The sequence below is a fragment of the Cajanus cajan genome, chromosome 3 (assembly GCF_000230855.2).
Source record: "Cajanus cajan strain Asha chromosome 3, NIPB_CcT2T_4, whole genome shotgun sequence".
NCBI classification, from domain to species: Eukaryota; Viridiplantae; Streptophyta; class Magnoliopsida; order Fabales; family Fabaceae; genus Cajanus; species Cajanus cajan.
In genome coordinates this window covers 51,725,930-51,738,158 of record NC_138519.1, presented here as the reverse complement: position 1 = coordinate 51,738,158, position 12,229 = coordinate 51,725,930, and positions in this window count along the sequence as shown.

Genomic DNA, 12,229 nt, shown 5'->3' with positions numbered 1-12,229 from the left:
GCCTACTAGGGGTAACGTGCACACACACACACTTTATTGTTGTGCCAAATTGTTTTGTAAGAAAAGTAGAAAAGGCTTAGTGATTTTTACTTGATAGGGCTTGGTTATTAAGTGATTCTTTGTAGTCCACCTCCCCTTGAAAGTTCACTTTGTACACTTAGGCCTTTTCCTACCTATCTTGCACTTTGAAAACCTTTTGTGAAAACCATTTTTTATCACTCACTCTTTGTGAAAACTTTTCTAACCCCCTTTGAAAACAATTTGTGAAAACCTTTTTCTTGATCAAAGATGAGTGATCATTTTAGTGCACATGGTCATAATTCTTGTAGTACTAGGTATAGTGTTAGGGATGAACTTAGGAAACTCAAGGAGTACCTAAAAAAAATATAAAAAGAGAGGAAGAATTAAGACAAAAAGAAAAAGAGTTTGAAAAGAATAATGAGGAAATAAGAAATTTACTTGCAAAGTTGGTAGAAACTAGTGGATCCAAACCTAGGATTGTTCCAACTAGATCTCAAATAGGAAAAGAAGTTAGAGTCCCTAGGAGTATGCATGAGGAGGAAAATACAAAAAGAGAGGAAGAACTTAGAAGAAAAGAAAAAGAAAAGAAAATAGAAAAGAAAGAAAAAATGAAGAAAAGCATAGAAAAAGTTCAAGAGTGGTTAGAAAATGAAAAACAACAAACACTCTTAGAGAAGAGTAAGGAGGATAATGTTTCCTCCAAAGGGCTTATGCTTGAAGAGAGTCACTTTCCCATTGAAAATGATTTAAAAGAAACTCTCTTTATTCATCAAGACCTCAACTCTTTCTCCCATGTTGCCACTAGTCATGAAGTGGAGATTCAAAAACAAACCCTTTTTAAAGAAAAAGAATCTCAACTTCAAGATTTAGTGAAGAAGAAATGGACTTCACTTAGTTCCACTTCTTGTGCTACTTCCTTGGTGGTGCCCAAGGTAGATAGCCTTCCTTTGTGTAGGACTTTTCCTACCTTAGTTGTGTCAATAATGCACCCAATTTATGGAATATATTATTTGTTGGATATAACATATGAACCTTCAAGGTTCCTTGTGACAAATTCTTTTCATAACTATCTGTAGACCCCTAAAATTGTCCGGGTCAGAAATAAAGCTTGGAGACTCTCGAAGACTGAAGGATAATCAGCCAGAAGGACTCCTCGAAGGCCCTAGGAGGGTTCTCTGTAGGTCTAGAGGTCTTAGAATAGCTCAAAATAAGGAAGTGGAGGGAAAAAGCCCAATACGGCCGTACTGAACTTAATACGGCCGTATTGAAGCTTCAATACGGCCGCAGCGAAACTCAATACGGCGTATTGAAGTTTCTGAAACTTCAATACGGCCGTACCGAAATCAATACGCCCGTATTGACACTTCAATACACCCGCAGTGAACTCAATACGGGCGCATTGAAATTTCTGAACTTCAATACGGCCGTATTGAACTCCAATACGACCGTATTGAAGTTCAAAAATTTCAATACGGCCGTATTGCTCCTGTAGGCCGTATTGCGCCTATTCCCTATAAATATGACGTCAATTGGACGTCATTCCACACTTTTGAACATAGTTTCAACCCTCTCCTTGAGTATTCTGGGGTTTTTAAGCAGTGTTCTGCCCTAGAAATCACTCGGAGAGTTGATCCGACGAAGTTCTTGAGCCCCGAGCCATTTTGCTTGAGGATCGAACCTAGTCGAGGGGAAATCTTTTTGATTCCCTTAGTTAAAATTTTGTTCTAGGAGAGCAAGGAGCGGGCTTGTAGAGCGAGGGAACGCCAAAACGCTTCCCAGTTCATTTTTTATAAAAGCACGCTTCAAGAGGTTTCCCTTCAATCCTTCCTTTTACTGCTTTCTGTGTGCATATTTAAACTGTCATCAGGTAGATAGTCAATTTATAATTGCTTAGAATAAATAGGGGTAATTTAGTAATTTTACGCTGTTATTTTAGAAAATAATCTGTCATAGGGAACCCGAAAGGGGCGCTGTGGGGTGCTAACACCTTCCCCACGCGTAACCGACTCCCTTACCCAACTCTGGTTGTAGTGGCCAAAGTTGATTTTTAAATCAATTGCCTTATCCCTTTTTCCAATGTTTTGAGTAAAACATTGGTGGCGACTCCACGAACCCTCCTTTTATGAAAACCACTAATCCATGGAGGGTCCCGCTTGGGATTAATATGGATTAGTGAGCCTTTTAATAAAATTGCTCGTTTGACGAGGTCTCAATTTGAGAATAAGTCATTCTAGCAATCCACTATTTTTAAACAAATAAACGAGTCCAACCATCCTTCGCGAATGCCGAAAGCCCGTTTCGGGCCGGTGGCGACAGATGGCGACTCCGCTGGGGAAGCCTCGAGAGTCAGTCCCATTTAGTGACAGATTATTTTTAACAAATAATAGTTAAAATTACTTTATTACCCCTCACTTGTATGATAACATGTTTATCTATTTGGCTTTAATAACTGTTGTTTGTTTAAATTTCCGTAATTGTTTGAAATAAATTGCACACAAACCTTTGCACACAACAGTTCCCTCTATACCCGGGGGCATGAGTGGTAATCCATAGGGAGTGGATGTTAGTACGGCCGGTTGATGGGTTTATAGGAGCCTATGAGACCGTTGTCGGAAAAACATCAGTCAAGGTGATAACCATGAACTCGAGTCCGACAGTGCGTTGGAGCTTTCCATCGGCTTACGACGAGAGGAATTGGGTCCCTATAATGGGGGCACCTTGGGGGCCTTTGACCAAGTGAGAACAGTTAGATCCTCCTTGAATATGCACTTTTCTGCAGGAGACCCCCACCTCGTGATTCGCTCGTGACTGTTCGTGGATGAGTGAATTGTATGTGCATTGACTATGTGACATTGTATGAGCATACATTTGCATTCTTTAAACATACAACATCCCTAGTAAAATAAAAATAAATAGAAATAAGGATCTTCTAGTGCATGGTGTTAACATCTACCCTCATCACATTCATATAGGTAGTTTCCCTTTTCACCCAAAAAAATACAAAAAAATACAAAAAAATGATATTTACCCAAACCAAGCAATATCATGCATCATGTTAGGAAAATCCCAAAAAAAACATGATAATGCTTAGTTAAATAAACACTATGCATGCATATTCATCTCCATCATCTCATATCATGCATTTTATTGTAGATCATGGAGAGATCTAGGGGAGTGCAAGGGCAATTGAAGAAAGTGGACTTCTTATTGTACCGTGCCGAGAGGTTGGATCACCTCTGTACCTTGATGCCACGAGAGGCTCGTTTGGAGTTTGAAAAATCCTATGGACGAGTTCTCGACTTGATGAAGATTTGTGTAGATCCATCCTTTCTGAGAGCATTGGTCCACTTTTGGAGTCTCGATCTACATTGTTTCGAGTTCCCCCAGTTTGACCTAGTTCCTACTCTCGAGGAGTACGAGCTCATGCTACGATGGCCCAAATCAGTTGGGGTCTATATCTTTCATGATAACCATGTGGCCGTGGAGAGAGTTGCCACTCAGGTCAAATTACCATCACGATCAGCTGCCTTAGTGGGGAACGGCAGTATTAAAGGTTGGAAGCTTGCTATGATTGAAGACCACCTTTCTTCCTTGGCTGGTGAGGGAGATTGGTTAGCTTTCAACAAGACTCTAGCGTTAGCTGTATTTGGGATGATCCTTTTCCCCTTTTACGCTAACACAGTGGACCATGCTGCAATGGACGCTTTCTTCGCTTGGGACGTACACATGAAGAGTCCCGTGCCTGCCATTCTTGCCGACACCTTGCTCTCTGTTCATTTGTCTCAACAGAAGCAAGGAAAAACCATTCGATGCTGCACCTCCTTGCTGTATGTATGGGGCATCACACACTTTTATGCCTCTAGTCATATGGGGACTTTGCCCGATCCTTTGAGAAGTTTTTCGAAGATCCCCGTACGCCGCCGGTATGCTTCCGAGTGGAAGGAAGAGATGGAACAGTGGAGTATTGAGCACTTCACGTGGGTTTGTCCTTGGTTCCGTCCAAACAATGTATTGACAAGATGCGGCAATTATCCAAGCATACCATTAATGGGTCTCAGAGGTTGCATAGCTTATTCACCTAGATTGGCTATGAGGCAACTCATGAGGACTCAAATTGTTCCTACCAAAGAGGAGCTTGGAGGGTTGTGTTTCTCCTTTGATTCCGAACATCAGAGGGACATGCACGCTGTCATTAGAGCGTGGGAGAAACCAATCTATGAGGGAGATCGAGAGCTTGGAAAGCCTCGAGTATCCGCCTCCACCGACTACGAGATATGGAGGAACGAGAGAGGGGTGTCTCAACCATCCACCTCTTGCGCAACCGCAGCAACAAGGAAGGCATTGCAAGAACAAGTCGACGCCTTGACCAAAAAGCTGGAAATTATGGGAGCTCAAATGAGAGTTCTTGAAGAGAAAAATGAAGAATCCAGTTTTACTATTGATGGTCTTCAAAGGCAATGCAAGAAGAAAGACCACGAGATAGAGCGGCTCAAGGATGAGTGTGCTAACCTCAATGAGGAGACTACTCAGGTATCCAAAATGCCAAAAGTTGAACCGAGTAGTCAACTCCAAGAAGTCAACGCAAAGATAGCACACTTGGAAGCCGAACATGCAAGGCAGGCACAGTTGATCAAGAACATGCAAGAAGATCTGCTCTTGACTCGATCCGACGCACAAAAATGGCGGGAAGTCGCTCAACAACAAACCGCAAACCTTTCCGATTTCCGCAAAAAGGAAAGGGAGGGACTAGCACAAATAGCTAGACTCCGAGAAGAGAAAGATCGAGCCGAAGACGAGCTTAACGAGTTGCAGGCCATGATCAACTATTACACTCAAAAGGCGAAGGATGCTCGGAAAAGTAGTGATGATATGAGCCAAGCCGTCCATTTGCAAGTTGAAGCAATAGCACGCCATGTGGAGGAAGCCGAAGACGAATGGAGAAGAAAAATGAACCCGCCTGTGGGTTTTTATCGGCTTTTCTTATATTGTAAAAAATTGCTTCAAAGCATTGTATGATAAGTTGTACACTTTCTATGATCAATGAAATCAAGTGTTGTGATTTATGAAATCTCTCAATTGCCTTTGCATTTCATAGTCATTCATTTGCATTTATCTCTCCCGGTAATTTAATAATAAATGTTAATAAAAAGAAAGAAATAATCGATGCGTATGTTCAGAATGGATCGCACGCCATTGGTCATTAAATGCAAACCAACAACTGCACCAAGCAAGCACACGGCGACTCCGTTGTTGGTAATCAAGACAGACGAAAGGGAAGGTCCGACACCGTTAAGGATCATCGCTCCGAGGCCTTTCCCCTACAAAACAAATAAGGCTGTGCCGTGGATATACGACATCCACTCTTCTGCCGACAGCGATATCTCCAACATCGCTGGACTTGGGGGCATGACTAGGAGTGGCAGGATCTACACTCCCGAAGATCTGCACGATAAAGCTCCCAAGAATAAAGGAAAAGAAAAGGAGAAAACCGAGGAAGATAGAGAATCCGAGGAGGAGACTGATGAGTTGTTAAAATTCATCAAACAAAGCGAGTACTCCATTGTGGATCAACTTCACAAGACACCAGCAAAGATCACTTTGTTGTCGTTGATCCTAAGCTCCGAACCGCATCGGCAAGCTCTGTTGAAGGTCTTGAACGAGGCATATGTGTCGCATACCATCTCCCAAGACAAGTTTGAGGGGATTGTTAGCCACATCACGGCTAATGATCACCTTACTTTCACCGATGAAGAAATCCCCGCCGAGGGACCTAATCACAACAAGCCCTTGCACATCTCTGTAAAGTGCAAGGAGTACCACATCGCAAAAGTCTTGGTGGATAACGGATCTTCCTTGAATGTGATGCCCAAAAGAACTCTTGATCAAGTGGCAATCAAGGGAGTCCAAATGCGCCCGAGCAACATGATCGTTCGAGCTTTCGACGGTTCTAAAAGAGAAGTGGTGGGAGAAGTCAATCTTCCAATCCAAATTGGACCCACCATCTTCAACGTCGAATTCCAAGTGATGGATATTACTCCTGCATACAGCTGTCTCCTAGGCCGACCTTGGATTCATGATGCGAAAGCTGTACCCTCTACGCTCCACCAAAAAGTCAAATTCATCGTGGGTGACAAACTGGTGACCGTGCAAGCTGAAGATGACATACTCATCAGTAAGCCATCCAACATACCTTATGTGGATGCAGCAGAGGAAGCTTTGGAAACCGCCTTCCAAGCATTGGAAATTGCCAATGTTGAAACGTTTCCCCGAGAAATGAAGAAGGTAGCCCATATGCTCACAAAGAACGGATACTTGCCAGGACAAGGATTGGGCAAGTACTCCCAAGGAATCCCGGAGCTACCTATTATCAAGGGCAATCCGGGGAAGCAAGGGTTAGGATACAACCCTGTTAAAGATCAAAGAACGAAGAGGAATCAAAATCCTTCTCGACGTTCTTTAAGCCAGATCTTTAGGAAGGCTGGTTCACAAATGTCGAGGCCAGCTGTTGTCATCAAGTGTCCTTCTCCTTCCGATAGGGATGTATAGACTCAGTGACTATTAGAGATCACTCCTCGGGGACAGCCCGACCCCCGAGCCTCGATAGGGCACATGTTTCCATTATGATTAGAATAAAATCATTCTTCATTAATTTCTTATTGATTCTTTTCTTGCTTACAATAAAGTTCTAGACCACATTATTTAACCCTGTTTGAATGAACATAAATGAGGTTAAAATCGTCTTAATAATCAATAAACCCGCATCATTTTTATGTGGAAGAGTGCATGACAGCTTGGAGCACCTTTTCTTGGCATCAATGAGTGCCATCATGGATAAAGAAATCCTAAAGATAATAAGCTCGGCAGGAAACCCAAAAGGAGACTGCGCAAAATAAGAGCAAAAGACCCGCTAGGAATCCCACAAAAGGGTGACCTAGGCAAAAATTAGGGTTACAAAATAATGAACAAAACAAAAGCCCGCTAAGACATCACAAATGGGTGTTTTAGGCAAAAGTTAGGGCCGTCAAAAAACAAAAAAAAAAAAAAAAAGAACAAAATAAATCCATGATGGTACCATCAATTGAATTCAACAAGGAGCTCAAGAAAAGCTATCCAAGTTGTCAAAGCACAATCATTAATAACAAAGATGTGCTTAACTTCATAAGTGTTTAATCGAACAAACCTAAACACAATAAGCCTACCATTGGCCAGCCATTCTTACAAAATCCATTTTTCAAAAATAAAACAATCCCCTCTAAAACACAAACTTTTGAAAAATATATCTTTTCCTTCTTTTCTCTCTTGTCCCCAACGATTTTTGAATAATCTAGTGGAAACATGGAGATATAGTGGTCAATAGGAGGGTTGACACATCTTCTAAAGGAAGGGAGAATCATTTGGTTGATAACACCAAAAATCAAATACGCATCGTTCCTCGGTTACAGAAATCGGCAAAGCACAGTCTGTCTGGAGGAATGGCAAGATCCAAACAAAGAACGCATCGATTAATTCTTTTGAAAAACTGAATCAAATAGAATTAGGTGCATCTCATTTGCATACATACAGATGATAGGTGTACCAGAAGATCACTTATTCTCTGTTTATCTTAAAAAAAAAAAAAAAAAAAAAAAAAAAAATCATAAATCAGAAAAATCCAATACGCCCGTATTGGTATTAATACGGTCGTATTGGAGTTAACGTTAAGAACGACGTTTCAACTCCAATACGGGCGTATTAAAATCCAGTACGCCCGTACTAAACCACAATACGGTCGTATTGAATCCAATACGGTCCGTATTGATTGTAAACTTTGTACATCAACGGAAAGGCCAATACGGCCGTATTGAATCCAATACGGGCCGTATTGGCAGAATTTTGCCTATAAATAAAGATTTCCCCTCCCTCATTTTGCATACCTTTCTTCATTCTCCACATTCCTTGCTTGTGAGTGCATTCCTAGAGAGATTATCGGAAATGGCAGAATCTTCTCGCAAAAGGCAGAGAGCCCCGGCCAGACGTGTCATGACAGATCGACACCGGGACCGGCTACAGCTTATAGAGACGTTCACCATCGAGCCGTCAAGAGCGCTCGACTTTGAGCTTCTCCAAGCAGTGGGCTTGGAGAATGATGTCAGGAACTACTTCGACGCCATAGGATGGGGATTTGTCCTTAATCCACCATCCCAGCTATATTTGACGGCCACGAAGGAGTTCTTGGCTACAGTCGGCGTCACGGAGTCGACTAACAGCTATGGGGAGGATGTTTGCGCGGTGGATTTCTGGATGAATGAAGGATACCGCTCGCTGACGTTGGACGAGTTCAACGTCCAGGCAGGGTTTTTCAGCCGCACTGATCAGCTGGCATTCCGAGATGCCATATGCGAGTGGCCTGATCAGTGGACTCCGGTTGAGATGTGGAGTTTGCTCACTGGCCGACGGGATTATCATCCAGGGGTGAAGGGCTCCCGGCTCCCGACTGCTCTTAGGATCTGTCACAAGATCCTCACCAGTACTATTCATGGCAGGTCCAAGAGTCCGGAGTCGATTACACGACCGGATCTGCTGGCCTTATATTGCATGGCCACCGGTCGGAAGGTCAATCCTGGATATTTCTTCCTCGAGCACGTGAAGAAGCTTGGGGTACGAGAGGGAGGAGAGTCCAGACAGGGGTACATCTTGGTTGCCCCACTCCTCTCACAGCTGGCGGAGACATGGGGATGTCCCGATGGTGCAGAGCCAGGGGCATTGGCGCCAAAGTTGATTGGTGCCTCCACCCTGATTAACATGAAGATCATCGCTAGATCGCCAGGAGGGGGGTTTGTGCGAGTAGATGGCCTCGAGACCTTCGACGACCTCCTCAACAACCTCGACTTTGAAGGAGGCGACACCCCACAGCCAGAGGCTAGCACGTCACGGTCGGACAGGGGATACTTTGACGCCCGCTTCGACACACTGCAGCAGAGCATTGACACGCGATTCGATGCTTTTCAGCAGAGCATCGACACGCGATTCGATGCTTTTCAGCATAGTGTCGGTACATGGCAGCAGAGTACCGATGCTCGACTAGATACCTTGGTGCAGGGGTTCGACAACCTCTCCGTCTGGATGCATCGTCGCTTCCCGGACTCGCCACAGGACCCGCCAGCAGAGGAGTGAAGACTGGCCTCTGTTTTATTGCTTTTTCATGTACTAGTTTGGTTGGGCTTAGCCCCATTTCTCACATTTTTCTTGTACAAATTCATTTTTAATGAAATTTGCCACTTTTGAATTCAAAATTCTCTAGCAATTTAAATTCTGTACAGCAAAAGCCAAAAACATAAAAAAGGCAAAATACCAGAAAAAGCCAAAAACATAAAAAAGGCAAAATACCAGAAAAAGTCGAAAATGAAAAAAGGCAAGGATATAGAAAATCCGACAAACAGTTTATACAGAATAACTGAGCCTGGAGAGGCTTACCAAAATACTCCTCATCCTCCACATCAAAGAATAACTGAGCCTGGAGAGGCTCGCAGAAATAATACTCCCCAGAGAAACCTCAACTCACGCTCTTGGATTCAAAATCCCCAGCAAGAGCTATCAAAGCAAAATCGTCAAAATCCCCAATGGAAGTACGATCGCCCAAGCAGAATATCCAAGTCAAAGGACTTAAACTTCCTTAGTGAAGATAGCTCTCCAACTCAAGTGTCGAGTGAGGCTAAGCCTGTAGAGGCTTCCTAAATAATACTCTGGGATACATAAGATCCCCAAATCCCCAGTCGCCTACTCAAGAGGCATCCCTGCAAAAGGAAAAATCATAAAAAAAAAAAAATCAATCAATAATCATTCCCCAAGTGGAATCTGGCTCTCAGCCAATCATTAAACGTCAAGCTGGTATGCCTAACAGAAGAGGCTAATCAAAATCAACGACAAAATCCCCTAGTGGATAACAGCCTACACAGAGGCAGCAAAATCAGAAAACCAAAAGAGACACCCGAACAAGGATAACCGGGATACTCCACCAACGTCGAAAGGACGCCAGCCAATCATAAGGCACCGCTCACATCAGAAAGAGCATCTTTGTGTCTGCACCCCAAAGGAATCAGAAATTCCCCAGTGGGCACCAACTACGCAATGAAAAGTTGGGGCACAAGAACCTGTGAATGACTGCACATCCCCTAGACGGATCCCTGCGTTATCCAGCCCTCAGTGGCACAAAATCAGAAACAACCGTCGAAGCAGCATCGTGGACTGTGGAGACAAAATCATCACAAATCCCTGGAAAGGAGATATTCACGCTACCCCGTCGTCACAAACACGGAGGTATGCAGCTTCCGGCTCGGGCAATGAGCGAAGCTATCTCTGGAAAAGGGGTACTCACCGCTTACCGTTGTCATAAAGGTACTTAGCTTCCGGCTCGAACAAAGAGTGAAGCTAAGCCTGGAGAGACGGTACTTACAGCTTCCAGCTTGGGCAACAAGCAAAGCAAGGCCTGGAGAGGCAAAACTCACACTGCTCACCGTCGTCACAAGGATACTTAGCTTCCGGCTCGAACAAAGAGTGAAGCTAAGCCTGGAGAGGCGGTACTCAACCATCAGCGTCATCAGAGGCGCGTTGATGTCCAACTTCCGGCTCGGGCGTCGAGTGAAGTTGACCTTGGAGAAGGTAAACTCAGCTACCGAGGATGTCAGAAGCGCCGAGGTATGCACCCACCTGGAGAGGCTACTCAACAATTTTCCACCGGAAGACGCTACAAGTCAGAAGGTCGGTGCAACACCCGGACAATTGGGTCAACTCCTTTACTTGTCAGCCGATACACCAAAAGGCCGTCCGACTAAGTAAAGGGGGGGCAGCTGTAGACCCCTAAAATTGTCCGGGTCGGAAATAAAGCTTGGAGACTCTCGAAGACTGAAGGATAATCAGCCAGAAGGACTCCTCGAAGGCCCTAGGAGGGTTCTCTGTAGGTCTAGAGGTCTTAGAATAGCTCAAAATAAGGAAGTGGAGGGAAAAAGCCCAATACGGCCGTACTGAACTTAATACGGCCGTATTGAAGCTTCAATACGGCCGCAGCGAAACTCAATACGGCGTATTGAAGTTTCTGAAACTTCAATACGGCCGTACCGAAATCAATACGCCCGTATTGACACTTCAATACACCCGCAGTGAACTCAATACGGGCGCATTGAAATTTCTGAACTTCAATACGGCCGTATTGAACTCCAATACGACCGTATTGAAGTTCAAAAATTTCAATACGGCCGTATTGCTCCTGTAGGCCGTATTGCGCCTATTCCCTATAAATATGACGTCAATTGGACGTCATTCCACACTTTTGAACATAGTTTCAACCCTCTCCTTGAGTATTCTGGGGTTTTTGAGCAGTGTTCTGCCCTAGAAATCACTCGGAGAGTTGATCCGACGAAGTTCTTGAGCCCCGAGCCATTTTGCTTGAGGATCGAACCTAGTCGAGGGGAAATCTTTTTGATTCCCTTAGTTAAAATTTTGTTCTAGGAGAGCAAGGACCGGGCTTGTAGAGCGAGGGAACGCCAAAACGCTTCCCAGTTCATTTTTTATAAAAGCACGCTTCAAGAGGTTTCCCTTCAATCCTTCCTTTTACTGCTTTCTGTGTGCATATTTAAACTGTCATCATGTAGATAGTCAATTTATAATTGCTTAGAATAAATAGGGGTAATTTAGTAATTTTACGCTGTTATTTTAGAAAATAATCTGTCATAGGGAACCCGAAAGGGGCGCTGTGGGGTGCTAACACCTTCCCCACGCGTAACCGACTCCCTTACCCAACTCTGGTTGTAGTGGCCAAAGTTGATTTTTAAATCAATTGCCTTATCCCTTTTTCCAATGTTTTGAGTAAAACATTGGTGGCGACTCCACGAACCCTCCTTTTATGAAAACCACTAATCCATGGAGGGTCCCGCTTGGGATTAATATGGATTAGTGAGCCTTTTAATAAAATTGCTCGTTTGACGAGGTCTCAGTTTGAGAATAAGTCATTCTAGCAATCCACTATTTTTAAACAAATAAACGAGTCCAACCATCCTTCGCGAATGCCGAAAGCCCGTTTCGGGCCGGTGGCGACACTATCCAACAAATAATATAATCCAAAATTGCTTAGGAAATTTTCTAGTTGTATTTCCTTTGTTTTCTAGGAAATGCCTAGGTTACCACATAGGGTACTTTAGGCAAGATGTTCTAGTTTTTAGGACTAATGCATTAG